Here is a 19,420-nt window from a genome sequence, read left to right as displayed (position 1 = left end):
GTGATTAGATCATATCAAACTTAGACTAAGGTTAGAATCTGGACTCTCACCCACAAAAGGGTATCCTCTAGTGTTGGGAGATACATGTAATAGATGGGATTATTTGGCCGCACATACCATGGACCTTACCACTCTAAAGAAGTAGGCACAATATTTCCTTCCCATGTCTTTAAATGTATTTTAAACTTTATTTCTTAAACATTTAGCAAAGCATTTATTTTCTCTCTCTTAGATTCCTTCCCCCCCCCCCCCCCCCAGGAAACAAATTTTTAAAAATCCTTTTTAATACATATAAAATGTAAAATAAAACAAATTCTTGTATCAGATCATATGTAAAAATGACTTTTTTTCATTTCTATGCCTTGAATCTTTGATTGTTTCTTTGCTATGAAATAGAATGTTCATATAGCATTTTAAGTATTGATTCCAAAATGCTTTCCCCACAGCAATCTCATGTGATGGGTAATTAAACATTACTGATATTTCTATTTGACAGGTAAGGAAATCTACTCAAAGACAACAAAATGACCTTACCAGGATTATGGAGCTCTAGTTGATTTCTCTGGGTTTCAGGCCTTCTGACTCTTCAGTTCAGTACTCTTTAATATTTCAATTACTTAGGAAGCAGTGTGGAAGTAGGAAGGAATGCTAGTCTTATAGTAAGAAAAAAAAAATCTAAACTAGAATCCTGACTTTTTCAATGAGTATATGTATAATCTTAGGAAAATATCAACTCTCCAGGCTTTAATTTTCTTCTCTATAAAATGGGGGGCTGAGTTAAATAGCCTTTAAGATCCCTTTAAACAAGCCTCATTTCTAAAATATATAGAGAATTGACTCAAGTTTATAAGAAATCAAGCCATTCTCCAATTGATAAATGGTTAAAGAATATGAACAGACAATTTTCAGATGAAGAAATTGAAACTATTTCTAATCATATGAAAAGGTGCTCCAAAATCACTATTGATCAGAGAAATGCAAATTAAGACAACTCTGAGATACCACTACATACCTGTCAGATTGGCTAAGATGACAGGAAAAGATAATGATGAATGTTGGAGGGGATATGGGAAAACTGGGACACTGATGCATTGTTGGTGGAATTGTGAATGAATCCAAACATTCTGGAAAGCAATTTGGAATTATGCTAAAAAAGTTTTCAACTTTGTATATCTTTGATCCAGCAGTGTTTCTACTGGGCTCAAAGAGATCTTAAGGGAGGGAAAGGGATCCACATGTGCAAAAATGTTTGTGGCAGCCCTTTTCATAGTGGCTAGAAATTGGAAAATGAATGAATGCTCATCAATTGGAGAATAGCTGAGTAAATTATAGTATATGAATGTTATGGAATATTATTGTGCTGTAAGAAATGACCGGTAGGATGATTTCAGAAAGGCCTTGAGAGACTTACATGAACTGATGCTGAGTGAAATGAGCAGGACCAGGAGATCATTGTACATGGCAACAACAAGACTATATGATGATCAATTCTAATGGATGTGGCTCTCTTCAACAATGAGTTGATTCAAACCAGTTCCAATTGTCCAGTAATGAAGAGAGCCATCTACTCCAGAGAAAGGACTATGGGAACTGAGTGTGGACCACAACATAGCATTTTCACTCTTTCTGTTATTGTTTGCTTGCATTTTTATTTTCCTTCTCAATTTTTTTTTCTTTCTAGATCCAAGTTTTCTTTCTTTCTTTTTTTTTTTTTAAATAATTTTTTATTGATAGAACGCATGCCAGGGTAATTTTTTACAGCATTATCCCTTGCATTCATTTCTGTTCCGATTTTTCCCCTCCCTCCCTCCACCCCTTCCCCCAGATGGCAAGAGTCCTTTACATGTTGAATGGGTTGCAGTATATCCTAGATACAATATATGTGTGCAGAACCAAACAGTTTTCTTGTTGCACAGGGAGAATTGAATTCAGAAGGTGTAAATAACCCGGGAGGAAAAACATAAATGCAAGCAGTTTATATGATCCAAGTTTTCTTGTGCAGCAAGATATCTGTATAAATATGTATACATATATTGGATTTAAATATAATTTAACATATTTAACATGTATTGGACTACCTGCTATCTAGGGGAAGCGGTGGGGGAAAGGAAGGGAAAATTTGGAACAGAAGGTGTTATAAGGGTCAATGTTGAAAAAATTACCTATGCATATGTTTTGTAAATTTAAAAATGATAAAAATTTAAAAAAAATTTTTAAAGATCCCTTTAAACATTAAACCTATGACTTTTAGGCTTAATACTGAAGGATCTATGATCTTCCTCTGGTTAGGGAAATCCTATCAATCAAAAACTTGTCTATTTCTTTCTACTTGTGTGTCCTCAGGCAAATGGTTTAACCTCAATGGGTCCCAAGTTTTCCTATCCAAAAAAATGAAGGGTTTGGAGAGGAAAAAAAGGTCCCTTCTAATTCTAAATATTTGATTTCTGATTTTTAATAAATATTAAAGTTTCCTGAGACAGAGAGATGGAATAGATTTTCTAAGATCACTTAACTACCAAGTTTAAGAGGAAGAATTTGACCCCAGGCCTTCATGATTCTATGTCCAGAATTCTATCTACTACCCTATATTATTTCATAGAATCATTATGAAATCAATTTTAAAATGTGTGTAAATTGTTTTATCACCTAAAAATCTATATAAATGTGAATTGTTATGATTGAGCAAGACTTCTTATTCCAACTTTATAATTAAGAAATTTTAGGTAAAATACTTTCCCTTAACTCACACAGTGAATCAGGAACCAAAACTACACTGGCTTCCTTATTGGAGGTCTCAGGGTGCTTCCATTTAAAGGATGTCTCTGTTGTTATTCCTTGACTGTTGTTTCTTTGAAAAGCTCTCTGGGCTCTCTGGGTCTTCAATTGTGGTAAAGAAAGGTGTATTGGGATCATTTGCTGTCTACTTAGTTGATGCCTCTCTAGTAAGAGGCAAGAGGAATTCATCCATCTTTGTTCCTTAGTTGCAAGGCTACACTCAGAAGAGCCAAAACCAGCCCAAAGAGTGGGTAACTGTCTAATGGTCAGCTCAAATTCTAACAATTCTGACAATTTAATTACATTGAAATCCCATGACAACAATAAATATTTGTTGATGAAGATGATAATGATGAACTAGAAAACACTAGAGTACATAATAAAGTGCTAAGTTGTCTGTGGTTTTTACTGAGAATTAGACAAGACAGATGCTAATTGTGTGATACACAAAAATGTTACAAGAATTCAAATAAGAAAAGATGGGTGGGCTGGGGTAGAGGAGTGGTCAGGGAAGATTCTTAGAGCATTCTTCTTTCCCTTTTTCAAATCTGCTTCCCCACCCTTACCCAGAGGCCCATACACAATTGGAGCAGAGAATAGTCTCTTTCTATACTTTGAAGATTTAGGCCAACTAAAGGGAATACTTTCTGTTATCTTGTTCAGCATTATCATTCATCCACTCTTTCCTCCTTCCCACTCTTCACTGAAGAAGTATCTCTCTTCTCACTAGATTTAATCCCTTTTCTCCTGTCCTTGATCCTATCCTCTTCTACCTCTGGGTAAAATGTTACTTGAGCAGTCATTCTCTCTCATGCATTTTAATTCCATTCGACAAACATTTACTGAGAGCCTGCTAAATTCTAGACATTGGTAATACAAAAATAAAACATATCAAAAGATCACAGCTTCAGGAATGTAATATTTTGGGGAGTCATTTGAGTCCTATCTGTCCCACTTCCCTCCTCATCTTGAGGGAAGTGAAACTGAGAGAGGTTGTGTTTTACTCAGGGTCACATAGCAAGTGAATTCTAGGCAGGATTCTAAAGCTAAAATCCTTACTTAAAGAACAGCATTTGTCCCACTGCACCACCTGGATCTCTGTATAATCTATGAGCTTTGCTCTTGAAGGAGCTTACATTTTATTGGGAAGTGGGTAGTGACTCAGCATCTCAGGGAGTCTTTTGAAGCCACTGAGAGATCGCCTATAACTAGTACGTGTCAGTGGAAGAAATCAAACCCACATCTTCCTGATTCCAAAATTTTTCCTCTATCTTGGCCTTTATCCAGTACCCCACACTAACTCTCATGACATGGATTGGGGTTTAAGTGTGTGGATGAAGCAGTGTAACATATTGGATAGAGCTTTGGACTTGGGATCATAGATTCAGAACTGGAAGGAGCCTCGGATGCCATATGGTCCCACCTCCTCATTTAACAGATTGAGGAAACTGAGGTAGGAAGACCTTAAACACTTTTTTTATTTTGTGACCATGGATACTGAAACTCTGGAGTCTCTATTTCTTCCTTTGTAAAATGTAAACAACAACAAACCCACTTCCCCAAGTTTTGTTTGATTAAATAAACTAATGACCCATTTGCATTGGAACTTTAAATAACAAGCTTTTGTTATAATAGACTATTAATAACTATTAAATATATATCAATATACTATTCATATAAAGCTTTATAAATATACAGATATAGAATAGCTATTAATATACTAATAGCTACATATTTCATACAAATATATCATATCTATTACATATATTATATATTAATAGCTATTATATATAATAAATTATTAATAAAATATATATTAGCTTTTGTTATAATTATAGATTGGATTGTTGGGAGACTAGACGTGAAATTCAGAAAAGATTCCCTAGAAACATTTGAGAAGGCAGAGGCCATTTTTAACTGGAGTTGGAATGAGGAATGGGAATCAGGGAAGCATAAACTAAGGAAGTAGAATCTCAATTGAACCTTGAAGGAAGAGGGAGTGAGGATCAGTGATGGCAGGTAATATGAGTAAATGTTATAACTGACATTTACAAAACATTTCAAGTTTATAAAGTGCTTTGCAAACATAACTCATTTGAGCCTCCCAGCAGCCAAATGATTATTTATAGATAAAAGAAAACAGATTTAGAGAGCTTAAGTGATCTTCCTATGAGCATATCCAATGGTAAGATCTGAACACAGTTCTTTCTGACTCCAAATCTAGTATTTCATCAACTATACCACTTTACTACTGCTTCAAATGTAGAGTGAAGAGATAAAAAGTTGAGTTGGGATATTAGCTAGTAGTCTAGGGAAGGTGAAATAAGAGTAGGAAGTTAAGTTGGAGCTAGAATGTGAAGGCCCTTCAGTGGCAAGCCAAGGAGTTGGTATGTTATATTCCTTGTATCTTTTAAATGCTTATTGAGTGTTTTGAGCTGAAATGCAAGTAATCAAAAAAATTGGCCATGTGAAAATGTATGCCTCACTGAATTAATCCACTACCTATCAAGAGATTTCACTGCCAGTCCCCTGAAGTCCCTGTCTAGTAACTGAATTGATCAGAGTTCTAAAATCTTTTAATTATAGAGAGGTTTAAAGGTATGTCTCAGAAAAAGGCAAGGATTAAGGGCAATATTTTCCAAAGTGTGAATCATCATACCCTTCTACGTATACCTATGTTTTCAGAGTGGTTTTCCTTTATTCCCTTCTTACTGTCTCATCACACTATTGCAATAAATTTTCCAACGATCACTTATGATGTCCCAAATGACAAATATAATGGTGTTTTACCAATCTTTCTTCTCCGCCTCCCTGCTATATTTGACACTGTTGATTATCCTCTTCTGGGTCTCCTCTCTGGTTTTTGCTTCTCCTATTATTCACTTAGCCTTGTTAACTTCTCCACTGCTGACTTCACACAGCCTCTTCCTGACCCCCTTATGCTGGATGTTCCCTAAAGTTTGTTCCTGGTCTTCTGCTAATATCTTTTACTCTCCCTTAGCAATCTCATTTCATCAAAGAATTTCAATTCTCACCTCTACACAGATTATTCCTAAATCCTAAAAACATTCCTATGTTTTTAGTCCAGATCTCTCTCCCAATTCACATTTTGTCCTACTAGCATCCAAATTTAGCTTTGCTCTCTCCTTAAACCTGCTTTCTTATTTTGATTTCATTATCTCTATCCATGGTACCAGGTATTTATCAGCTTAGGAGCACCTCTGACTCATTCTCCTCCCTCACCTTCCATGGTCACAATTACTTATCAAACCATGTATTGTATTATGTAATGTTCTCTTCTCTAAATTATAATGTTCTCTGAGAGCAGGTTTCTTGGGGAGCTTCTGGAGGCAGCCTTAGTTTCAGTTCAGATCAATAATCATCTCAAATTCAGCCAGGAGTTAAAGTCCAATCCTTTTTTTATTTCCTTCAAAATAACCTGGTTAGCTTTCTTAGAGCCTATCTTTCTCCTTGGTTCCGAGAGCTCTTGCTGCTTGTCCTTTGTCTCTTCCAGCTTCAGCCTCTAGCTCTCTCTGAATCCAAAGCCTCCAGCCAGCACAAAGATGGAAAATGGAATGAATTGACTCTGCCTCCAAAAGAATGGGTTTGTGGGCTCCTGACTTATGAATCTCCCGAAGTCTCTAGTGGGCTTGTCCTTTAGTGGCTCCTCCATATGTATGCTCTCAAAAGGTATGAGCCTTAATGTGTGAACTTTCTTAAAGGTGTGAATTCTAAAGGTGTGAACTAAGTACATAAGCATTATCTCTATCAATTCTAGCATCTCAGCACCCTTTTCAAGTTCTGGCCCACAACATCTCCTGCTTTCTTTTGATTTAAAACATAAGGTAGTCATGACCTCCCTGACTTCTCAAGGAGGTGAGAACCCCCAAAAAGAAGGTGATCACCTCTTCCCTGACTGCTCAAAAAAGGAACAAAAACACATAAAAAAGGAAGTGGGCATGACCTCCCTGACTTCTCAGGAAGGGAGATGAAAACACCAAAGGAAATGGGAAATCAAATCAATTTAGCAGGTTTCTGAAGAGGCTCACTTAAAACAGGTATACATAAATCCATCAATATGGGAGATATTACACATAATTACATAAATTATATAAGCACATAGTAACATAACACAAACCAGTAGTGATATAGCAAATAACATGAATCAACATGAGGAATTATACATGTCCATAAGTCCTAAAAATAGTCCAAAAGGAATCTATTGTCCATTAGTTCATGTGCCAGGAATCCAATAATTCCTGTAAGCTTTGAAGTCCTGCAATAGTCTCATCTTGAGTGAGGGAATCCAATGATTCCTGCTGGTTTTCAAGTCCTGCAATAGTCTTATCTTGTGTTAGGGAATCCAATGATTCCTGTAGATTTTGTTCTTAGGTCTTCTCCTTTAACATATAATATATTAATATAATATAATACATTAATATATTGATATAATATAATAATATATAATATAATATATTTTTTATCTAATTTATCTTTTGTTTATCTAATTCTAATTTGTCTAATTCCTCTACTATTACCTAACATAGGCTTTTATTGCTAACATCCTGTTCTACTGTGACACTCTCTCTAGTGATAGTACTATAGTCTCTCCCTCCAATTCATTATTCATATTGATGTCAGAGTAATCTTCCATGATCTACTGATACCCTATGTGTTTGTTGTCTCAGCATTAGAATGGAAGCTTTTTGAAAGCAGAGACTATTTTTGCTTTTCTATTTGTATCTTCAGTACTTAGCACAATGTTTCGCTCATAGTAAGAGCTTAATAAATTCTTTTTTATTCATTCGTTCATTCATGGTCAACTAGGTGGTGCAATAAATAGGGTGCTGGTCCTTAGAATCAGGAATACCTGAGTTCAAATCTATGTGACTTTAAGTAAGTTAATTAAACTGTATTTGCTTCAATTTCCTCATCTATAAAATGCTGATGATAATAGCACCTACCTCCCAGGGTTGTTGTGAGGATCAAATGAGATAATAATTATAAAGCACTTAGCACATAGTAAGGGCCATATAAAGGTTAGCTATTATTCATTCATTCTTTCACTATCCTAATCAAAAATATTATTAATTACTTAAGGAGGTAGAATTTAATCTCTTTAACCATGATACGGTAGCACCCTACCTTTACAATTTTATCTTATATCTTGCTGCAAAATCTGCACTCTAGCCAAAATGTAGACTATTTTCTGTCCCAAGCATTTTCCTTGCATTTTCCTGACTCTATATCCTAAGCCTATAATTTTGTTTTTCTCTATCTTGCCCCCATCTTCCCCCACCCTCTTCCTCTGTCTCCTCTTTCCCCTCTCTATTTTTCTCTCCCTCTGGCTCTCTCTCCCTCTCTTTATCCCTCATTCTTTGTGTCTCTGTCTCTCTCTCCCTCCCTTCCTCCCTTCCTCTTTTTTCCTATCTTTACTTAAAAACTGCACACACATGCCACCTCTTCCTTGAGATTTTCCCTGATTTTCCCTATTGGGAAAGTCTTTTCCTTCTTTGATAGCATGTTCTCTTACAAATCTCTAGGACCCTTATGATATAAACTATGTTTGTGTATATATTATATTTATCTTATAAGATTATAAGTCCAGGAGGACTGGGGTCATGTGTCATCTAAACTAATTCCCCAGTTTCTAACACAGTTACTCTCTACACAGAAGGTATCAAGGAGGGAGATTTAATTCAGGCCTCTGTTTTCAGTGGTATAAGGAACTCCTAGTGAGGAAACTCCTTCTCTCAATCAACAACAGCTCTGTAGATGCTAGTCTTGATTGAGGGCACTGAGAGAGTAGCTGACTTGCTTAGAGTCACACAGTCAATATATATAGGAGGAAGGACTGGAACCCAGGGCTTCCTGATTCTAAAGCCAACTCTTATCTGTGATGTCAAAATATTCCTTGAATGGGGTTAGATGGAAATTTTTAAAGGCCTGAGTTTGGCCTTGAAGGATGCAGGGTATTAAAATAATCAGAAAAAATAATAGGAAGTAGGAAGGCCTATAGAAACTTTAAGGAGGGAGGCTTGGGTCCCAAGCAGTCCCAGTGGGTTTTGTATATATATCAGCTAAAGCCCTGCCTGACAAGCTCAAGATGGTTATCTTTAGGGAGATAACATTTCAGCCTTATTCATAGGAAAAGGATCTGCTGACAGTTTATCTTTTCCTCCAGCACAACGGCAAAACTCATCTTCTAAGTAGCAGATGTCTCCTTTAACCTTCTATACTGTGGTACCAGGTCCATCAAGAACATACTTCATTTACTTAACAATCAAGCAGCCCACTTTTATGTTCTAAAAAAAAATAAATTCCCTCTGTTCTAATCTCACTCAGGCCTAGAATTTATATAATTTCTTGATCCTACTCTCTCTCTCTCTCTCTCTTTCTCTCTCTCTCTCTCTCTCTCTCTCTCTCTCTCTCTCTCTCTCTCTCTCTCTCTCTCTTCCTATCCCTCTCTTCCTTTCTTTCTTTCTCTGTCTGTCTCTCAATTTTGGATAAAGGGTCAAAACAATGTAGTAATTAAAACTGCATCCAGCTTCTGAGAGGCTGTATTTAATATATTGAAAAGATTAGTGAACAGGGAGTTAGGAGCCCTGGCTCTTGGTCCCTTGGTGTCTTCACCTACAAAGTTAGATCTGGCCTAACAAGGATTGTAATAAGGATTAAATAAAAAGCTATAATAGGAGCAAATCAAAGTTATCATTATAACTTTGAGATTCAGTTAATGTTAAATCTTGCAAAGTAGCAAAAACTGATTGCATTATTATATCAAAATCATCTCTATAACTTTGAACAAATTAGTTTTTCTGTACCTCAGTATACCCATCTGTAACATGACAGAGTTGAATTCATCCATATAGATAACATTAAATTAGCCAAATAAAATATCTCATATTATTTGAATTTCTAGCATGGAGGATTAATAAATGACTCAACTCTCCCATCTTCATGAAAGTAAACATTCATCAGACCCCTCTCTGGTTGAAATCAACATTAGCTGGTTATTGTTGCTTGCTCTAGCAGAGTTAAATAGTATTTAAACAATAGAAATTACAACATTTTCCCCCTTTTGCCGATTAACACCCCAAAAAATGATGCAATGCATTTAAATTCTATAATAATAATGACATCTAACTTAATAAATTTTTTCACATTTTCATAATACTTATTTCATTTTACTCTTCCATCTTCCATCTTTTAGGGAGAGTAGATAAGGAGGTAGTATTATTTTCTTTTTTTCAGATAAATAAAATGAAGAACATTAATGTGGAAGGAATGTGGAAGTTTCTTTACATGTAGGTCTTCTGATGTCAAGAGTATTTTCCCCACTGCAGTATGCTAGAGCCATTGCATGACCTTGTAATTTGAATGGTTTAAAAAAAAAAGTATCTTGAGTTCAGAAGCTCCAATCCACAGGGATTAGAGTGACTGAGTGGTCATGGAAGGCTTTTGGAGAGGAAAAAAGGGGATTCTCTCTCACTTTGCATCCTACCCACTCCAAGTGATCTTGTTTTCTCTCCCCAGATCCTAAAAGTCTTCTCATCTCTCCTTTGTCCTTATATCAACTTTAAATCCTACTTGCTTGTGCCATATCTATCACCCTCATTAAAATGTAACTCTTATCTCTATAAACCAAATGCATAATACAGTAAAATCGCTTAATAAATATTTGTAGAGTTGAATTAGATTTGTCAAAGTAATTGGCCTAGATCAGAGGTATAAAAAAGGCAACCAGGACCATTACACTCCTGAGTGTGGCTGGAATTATAGTAAAAGACAGATTCTATCTGATTTTCATGTATTTATATTTTAATTTAAAAAGTAATATATAAATGTGTAGCTTTCTAAATCAATATGTGACTCTCAGAGATCCTAGTGTATCATTTCATGGTCCCTATTTCTATTGGAGTTTGGCACTACTGGCCTAGAAATGAAGCCCTTTTTGAGTTCTGGCAACAGAGGCATCATGACTATGCTTACCCAGTGAGTTAGTGGCTGAAAATATCTCCTGATCCTGGCAGGTTCACTTTCCATTAAGTTAAGATGCCACTCCCATCCTAAAGTTCATCCTTAAAAAGCAAATTGAGATCTCCAGGTTGTCTAATGCAAAGACATTGCTAGCTTTGAATAAACCTTTCTTACTTAAGGAAAGCTTTATTCCACTAGGGTGAAAAGTATTCAATTCAATTCCATTACATTCATTTAGTCCAAGCATTGAGTGATATAAACCTGGACTATTGGGATGGCAGTGGGGATTTAAAAAAAAAAAAAAAAAAAGGAAGAGATGGATGCAAGAGACATTATGAAGAATTAATGGAATCTTGATTGGGTCTGGGAGGAGAGGGAGATAGATGAATCAAAGTTAACTTCAAAGGTTTGAGCTTGGATAGCTGGGAGTATGACAATAATGCTGAGAGAAATAAATGGAGATCAGTTAGAGGAGGGAAGTCAATTTGGAGAAGATATTTTCTTTTAGGAATATTGAGCTTAAGGTAACCGGGATTTTACATTGCTTCATTGTGCTGTTGGAGATAAATTTCTGTGAACCTTATTTCTCTGAGTTCCTGCTGGACTTATAGTTAGGAGAACACAGTAGGGACTGAAGTAGTTAGAGAGGGCTTTGTGGAAAAAGTGGAGCTTGAAGAATGCTCAGATTTAGATAAGCAAAGAGACTATTTCCCATGAAAAGAAGTGTGCGAGCATATATCAATGACCTATCTTGACAATGCTTAAACAGACAAACTCATTCATCTGGAAAAAGGAATACAAAACTAAGATTTCACTGGGATGTAGCTAAGAGCCAAGATGGAATCACAGAAAAAAAAATATAGTGAGTTCCATATCATCTCTCTTCACCCCCACATAAACTCCTATAAACAGTTATAGAAAATACACCAAAACAAATGATGATTCAAAATGTACTTTTAAAAAAGTCACAGTGAGTTATTTTTCCAGTCCAAGTAGGCATAGGGAGACAGAGAGGTCTGCAAACACAAAGGATGGAGTCTGTCCAAGGTTATGTTGCAAAGACCATTCCAAAGCACGGGCAGGCTGTTCATCAGGGCAAAAAGAAGTCTCAGGTTCAGCATAGATGGTCTAAGCATGGGTAGGATTCAAGAACAGGTGACAATTAGAATTCCATCAGTCATATCCCAGTTGAGAAAAAATAAAAGAGGAAGACCATCTAAGAGGATTATTTTATGTAAGGAACTGTCACAGGCCCTAGGTTTTATAGTGAGCAAGAATCAAATTCAGAAGCAAGCAGCAGTTGTGGGATTCAAATCCCTGGAAGAGGGTCTTGGTTCCAGCCTCTAGTTCAGTCAGAATCCTGGAGAAGAATAACAAAGGGCAGAAATCTCAGACAAAAAAGAAGCCAACAGTTATGTCATTCAGAACCAGGAGAGCTCCCCAGATGACTGTTAGTGACTGTATCAAACAACAGTCTACTGAAATTCCAAATGGGGCAAGCCCATAGTCCTATTGCTCAGACCTAAAGTCAAGTCAGGAATTCAGACTGGGGAAATTGCTATCAGACCTGGAGCAGAACATTCTAGAAACACTTTTGAAGCACTCAAATCCCCAACCTAAGCTGGCTTTAAGATTCTGGAATAACACAATACTCAATATTCTTATGCAATAGCAAATAAAGCCCAGAAATTCCTTTCAGAAGTGTGTAGACTAGCCCTGACAAAATCTGAAACTAGGAAGTAGGTTGGAAGAATTAGTAAACAAAAATGGATCCTGCCACATAGAGATATTATGGTAACAAAGATGCTCAAGAGAGAATGATTTGAAAATATGTACAAGCAAAATCTCAAAGAAAAACACAATTTGGGCCCAAATTAAAAAAAAAATGCCTGGAAGAAATGAAGCAGGAATTTTTTTTTAAGTTAAAAAATGTTCTCTTATAAATGAAATGAGAGGGCTAGAGGGAAAAAATGGAATAGAAATGAGAGGTGTAGAAGAAAGAATTAGAAAGGGAATTTGGCACAAGAAGTACAAAATCTTGTTCAAAACCTAACCTTCCCTATAATTGGGATGACTCAAATAGAAATAAAAGATTTCATGAGACAGCAGGAAATATTAAAACAAAGTCAAAAGTATTTTTAAAAAACTAGAAGAAAATACAAGCTATTTCACAGTAAAAACAAAGGTGACCTGGAAAACACATCAAGAAGAAATAATTTAATAATCTTTGCGCTAGCTGAAATCTATGACCTAAAAAAAGGAATCTAGACATTACATTTCAAAACAATTTCAAAGAAAACTGTCCAGATGTCTTAGAACCAGAGGGCAGAGTAGAAATAGGATAGATCCATCAGCAACAACTTGAAAGAATTCTCAGATTGAAACTCTCAGGAACATTATGGCCAAAATCCAGAGCTTCCAGGACAAAGAAAAAATATAGCAAACAGTCAGAAAGGAATAATTCAAGTACAAAGAAGCCTTCATTAAATAAGAACAGAGGACTTAGAATATGACATTCCAGAAGTCAAAGGATATAGGCTTATAACCAAGATTAAATTATCTAGCAAAATTGAGTATAATGCAACAAGGTTTAAAAAAAAAAAAAAAAAAAGGTCTTTAATGAAACAGAGGTCTTCCAAGCAATACTGCTAAAAAGATCAGAGACACATAGAAATTTAGGAATGCAAACATAGGATTCAAGAGAAAAGTAAAAAGGTAAACATAACTGAGCAATCATATGAAGTAAACATGGATAAATTGACTATATTTTTATAAGGGTAGAGGATATATGTAGCTCCTCTGAACTTTAATATCATCAGGGGTCATAGAGTCTACTTAGAAAACCTTGCAGTAATTTTCTTATGTCTTGGTCTTAAAAAAAAAAAAAGGATGGAAAGTGAAGGAATTAGAAGAGAAAGGAAGATGGAAGTTAGGGAAATTTTTCTCACCTAATCAGGATATGCAAATAGAAACAAGGAAGAAAATGTTGGAGGAATAGCTGATGCTTGAACTTCATCTAAAATGGTCAGAGAAATACACATATACACACAAAGAATTGGGTACAAAGATATATTGCATTCAGTAGATAAATACTAAGAAAAACAGAGAAGAGAGAAGAGGGAAATAGAGGGAAGGTAGATTAAAAGAGGGATTAGTCCTAATGGAGCAAACTCTGAGGATGTGCAAAAACATTGCAGTAGCAAAGAATTAGAAAGTGAAGAAGTCCCCATCCATTGGGTAATGGCTGAACAAGTTAGTATATATAAATGTTATTGAAACTCATTTGGAAGAAGTGATTTGCCTAAGGTCAGGCTAGTGCCAAGTATATAATAGGTCCTTAATAAAGAATTAATAATTGCAGAACCAGGACTTGTGCTCAAAGAATCCTGGTCTTAATAATCTAAAGACCTAGGACCAATGTTCAGATTTTACTATCTTTGGTGTCTTTGATTAATTTCATGTCTATGTGCTTCAATTTCTTCCTCTGTAAAACAAGAACATTGGTATGTAATAAGGTCTCATTCAGTTGTAAATCTTATTATTTTCAGTACAGTGAATGCTTTTTATGCAACAACAAAAACTCAAAATCAAGTAGTTTTCAGTGTATAATTTTTGAAAGAGCAAATTATTTTCTTTGACAATTTAAACTCTGACAACCAAAAAGACATCATCATCATCATCGTCCTTTTAATTGAAATAATTTTTTTTTTGAGACAGTTGGGTTTAAATAATTTGCTTACGATCACACAGTATTTGAGGCTGTATCATCCTTTTAATGAAACCAAAATACAGCAGCCACTAAATAGTAAATTTAAACCACCATTTAAAAACTTTACTTCACAGAATCCCAGATCTAGAACTGGAAGGGACCATCCAGGCTATTTAATACAACTCATTTTGCATAAGGAAACTGAGGGCCCAGAGATTCTAAATCATGGTAAAGATTATGTATGTATCTAATACACAATGTGAAGACAAGCCACAACAAGGCAAATAGTCTGAGATAAGAATAAAAGATCCCAGTGGATGTTGAAAGTGGATTTCAATCAAGGAATCCTATATCTGGTCTTTTAAAAGTGTAGAAAATGAGACTGAGAGGAGGATCAGTTTGCTGAAGCACCAGAAGTACTTCAATATGAAGACCACATACTGAAAGATGGAAGAAGTGGGACTAGAAACTAAATCTTTGTCTTGTAATACAATGTTCTTTCTTGGTGCATCAAATTTGCCCTTTGAGCAGAAGATATAGAGAAATATCCCAACCTGACTCATTAAAGAGAAGATGCAGCTTCTGGGTTAAGCAAATGTGAAGAGATAGAACAACTTGAATTATAAATCATAAGTCAACATTGGAAGCAAAGGGAAAAAAAAAATCAAGACCTTTTTGTCCTGAGATTCTTGCAAAACTTTTGTACTCATTTATATCCTTAGTAAAAATCATATAATGTTGTCAATGTTATCCCTCCAGGTCTCATGTATAGATCTTATAGATGAAATTTATGTGCCTTACTCCATCATCAGCAGACTAATTTTTGTTGTCTATCTCCCTTTGGGAGTGAAGAAATGGGGCTGCATTGTGTTAAGGCATTCATTCACATGGTCTCATTCTTCTCTTCTTTGGGGTATATAATAGGTTTTCATAAAATGACTTAATGGGGTTAGAATTCTGCTTGAAGTCTGGAACTTTTCCTATCTAATGGGTAGGATTTTAAATTTGGAATCCAGTGATGATAATCCAGAAAGCATTTCAGAAACTGCCAACCTCTGCTAACATCTGGGGTGGAGAATCACTTAAAGATTCTTTTCAGATTTAGAAGTCCCTTATATAGTCCGACACCTATTGAAATCCTCTCCTGATTTCTCCATTTGTTAGTGTCTCTCCATTCTAACTCTTACCATTCAATCTATATTTATTTTATAAGTATCTTTATTTATTTATCTATGAATATGTTGTATGGCTACCTATACCCTTCTTCCCATGTATGGCCCCTTGAAGGAACAGACTTAGTGGTTTATCATGAATTCTGATTATACCACAGTTCAAGTGATCAACCAGCTTGAGATTTTTCAAGCATCAGTAGGACCTGATCTTAAAGGCAACTTAAACATATACTGTCCAAAGTCTTCTTTCAAACTCTTGCTGCTGGTCACTGCTCTCAATTTCCCCTTTCTCCATTTTAACTAGAACTACCAAACCTTTCCCTTGGTCACCCCTTGAATTCAAAAGCTTAAGAACTGGGTCTTTGAAAAAGTACTATGACTCTGGGCTGGAAGTCAGAGGAGCAATGTTCTATTTTTGGCCCCACTACTAAAACAGTAGTGATGCAGTGGATAGAGTGCCAGGTCTGGATTCAGGAAGATTCATTTTCCTGAGTTCGAGTCTGGCCTCAGATACTCACTGTTTGTGTGACCCAGGCAAATTGCTTAACCCTGTTTGCCTCTGTTTCCTCATCAGTAAAATAAGCTGGAGAAGGAAATGCCAAAAAAAAAAAAAAAAAAAAAAAAACCTCCACAATTCTAGTATCTCAACAATGCTGAATCAAGGCAAGTCCTTTTCCCTGGCCTGTCTAACTCAAGAGTTGGACTACATGGTCTCTGGGGTATTTTTAAGCTCTAAATCTTTTATAATGTGATCTATAATAATTTGTTAAATGCATAGATACACAAGGAAAAAATATTCCATGTGTTAAATGTAAAATGAGATATTTCAGGTCCCTCTCAGCTCAAATATTCTAAGATTCATTTTAATAGAATCACAGAATTAGTTGGAAAAAACTTGTGACCACCTAGGCTAACTCACACCTAAATAAGATTCCCTTTCTACAACAAGCTTAACAGGGGGTCATCCTATCTTTGCTTGGAGATTTCTACACTAGATTATGAAGCGAGGAAGTTTTACCCAACCAAAAGTCAGAGCGGCTGCTCTCAACTTAAATCTGTGGTTCCCATTGAAGTCTTCTGGAGCCAAGCAGAACAAATCTTATCCTTTCCCCAAAGGACAGAAAGAACTTCATAGCCTTAACAATGCTCACATCCTTCCCTTTGTCCTCACTCACCTTATATCTTTATTCTAAGTCTTCTCTATTCTAGGACAAACATTCTCAGTCATTGCAACCAATTCTTATATGGCTAGATCTTAGGGCCTTTCACTATTTGATCAATCTCTAGCTGATCAATGCAGTTTCAAATCATGGTGCTCAAAGTGAACACAGAACTCCAAATGATGGGGGCAGAGTCCAGGAGGACTAGTCCTTGACACTGCTTTTCAGTGCAACCTAAGATCCCATTAGCTTTGAAAGCTGTTCATTGCACATGGATGACTCATTATTGAGCTTGTAGTCCAGAGCTTTCTCAGACTATTGTCTAGCTACCTTTCCCATCCTGTACTTGTGAAATTGATTTTTTAAAAAACCCAAATGTAAGACTCTACATCAATCCCTATTAAATTTAATCTTATTAGATTTAGTTCAACTTTCTCTCCTGTGGAGATTTTGTTGAATCTTGTCATTTGCCATGTAAGACTATCCTTCCCCTAGCTTTGTAGCATCTGAATACTGGGGAAGTATGCCACTGGGGCCTTGATTCGGGGCCTATGTGGTCAGGAAATGCTATTAGAGATGACCTTGGTGAAGGAAGGCCATCTCTTTTCAGAGACTTGAATAAGAATGGCAGGGATTAGGAGGAGGGTGTGTGTGTGTGTGTGTGTGTGTAAGAGAGAGACAGAAAGAGACACAGAGATAGAAATAGAGAGACAGAAAGACAAAAGATGAGAGAGACAGAGAGAGACAGAGAAAGACACACACACACAGTAGGGGGGGGAGGAAGGAGGGAGAGAAGGAGAGAAAGAAAAGGAAGGAGGGAGGGAGAGAGAGGAGAGAGGGAAGGAAGAAGGGAAGGGGAGAGAGAGAGAGAGAGAGAAAGAGAGAAAGAGAGAGAGAGAGAGAGAGAGAGAGAGAGAGAGAGAGAGAGAGAGAGAAGGAGGGGAGGATTTGGAAGTTTGCAATAAGGGGAAGGGATCTCACTGAAGAAGAGCCTTGACTTTTTGTGTAAAACCTGTGGTCATGAATTAATGGGGTTAATAATAGGCCCACCCATTCTAGAATCAAAACAAGTCTCATGAGTACTTTGATAATTATCCAGTGATTAATTCACTTAAGGTCAAAGGGGACCATTTTTTGATGTCTCATGTGGTTACCTTCTCCTAACTCCAGGGGCAAATAGGACCTGAGGAGCCTAGGAGCTGAGCCTTCATGCTCAATTAGGACTGTGAAGTTTATAACCTGATCAACCTGCCTATTAATCTTATTGATTCCTTGATTCTTTTTAATTTAATAGGTGTCAAAGAGAAACATAATTAGGGAGGCAAATATATAACAAATTAACTTAAAGCATTTTGACATAAATTATTTTGAACTGTATCCTTACTTCGCACATAGTCAAGAGTTGACTATATAATCTTCTGATGTGGCCTATTAATTGAACATAACTTCCTTCTAGGGCAATTGCATATGACATGCATTGGAGTACAGGGGGAATGTGTTCCAGACCTATGGACCTTACCATCAGATCCTCACCGAGTATGTAGGGGTATTAAACTTTGCCACATAAGGAAACTGAGGCCTAGAGAATTGAGATCATTTACCTAAAGTCAAACAGCAAGTTTTGGATAGAAAGGACTAGAAACTGAGTCTCCTTGCCAGCTCTTTGTTAGTAATCATTTACTGAAATTCGGCACAAAAGGACTTCTCTTAACAATTCACATTTATTTTGACAGTGCTTTACAAAGCACTTGGCAGATTCTGTAGATGATGCAAGCCTTGTGCCTTTTTACAGAGGAGCAAACAAACTTTAAAAAGTGATGTGAATGAGTTGACCACACAGGGGGCAAGATTGGAACCCAGATCTCCTTGGTGCCATGTCCATTTCTCAACATAAACACTGTCTTCCTCATCAGGTCGGGCATGGGGCAGCAACAATTAAATGGAAGTCACTAACTTACCAGCAAGATTTTGGAATGCCACAAATACATTACCAGTGTTTTGTTTGACTTTTTTTTTTTTGGGGGGGGGGAAGAGGGTCTGAATCTGTGACTTCATTAGTATCAGGGACTCCATAGATATAGATGTAGGCAAATTTCATCTCCATGCTTTGGAATTTATCAATAATAACTTAGATTTAGTGTTGATTATTATATGCCAGGCCCTAGGCTAAGTGCTTTGAAATCATTACTCATTTAATCCTCACAACCACCCTGGGATGGTGATGCTATTATCCCCATTTTACAGATGGAGAAACTGAAGTAAACAAAAAAATTTTTTTTAACTTAGCCAAGGCCTAAGTATCTAAGACCAGATCTAATCTGCAGTTCTCCCGGCTCCAGAGCTGGCACTCATAAAAACCATCGGTGATTTGGGAAGCTGAAGGGTGAAGTGATGTGTTTGTAGTCACAGTTTTTTCCCCATCCCCATGCCTTGGTACTTGCTAACCTTCACTCCTAGAAAGCTGCTCCTTTCTGTAGAGTACCTATTTTCCTTCAAGACTTGGCTCAAGCACTGCCTCCTCCATGAAGCCTTCCCTGACACCCAGCTGCTCGTGTCTTCCACTGCCAAATTACCTTGTATAACCATCGGTAGCATTGACACATTAGTTTGGGATTTGCCAAGCG

This window comes from Antechinus flavipes, chromosome 2, assembly GCF_016432865.1.
Source record: "Antechinus flavipes isolate AdamAnt ecotype Samford, QLD, Australia chromosome 2, AdamAnt_v2, whole genome shotgun sequence".
NCBI lineage: Eukaryota > Metazoa > Chordata > Mammalia > Dasyuromorphia > Dasyuridae > Antechinus > Antechinus flavipes.
The sequence above is the reverse complement of the archived record's forward strand: the minus strand, read 5'-3'. Positions refer to the sequence as shown.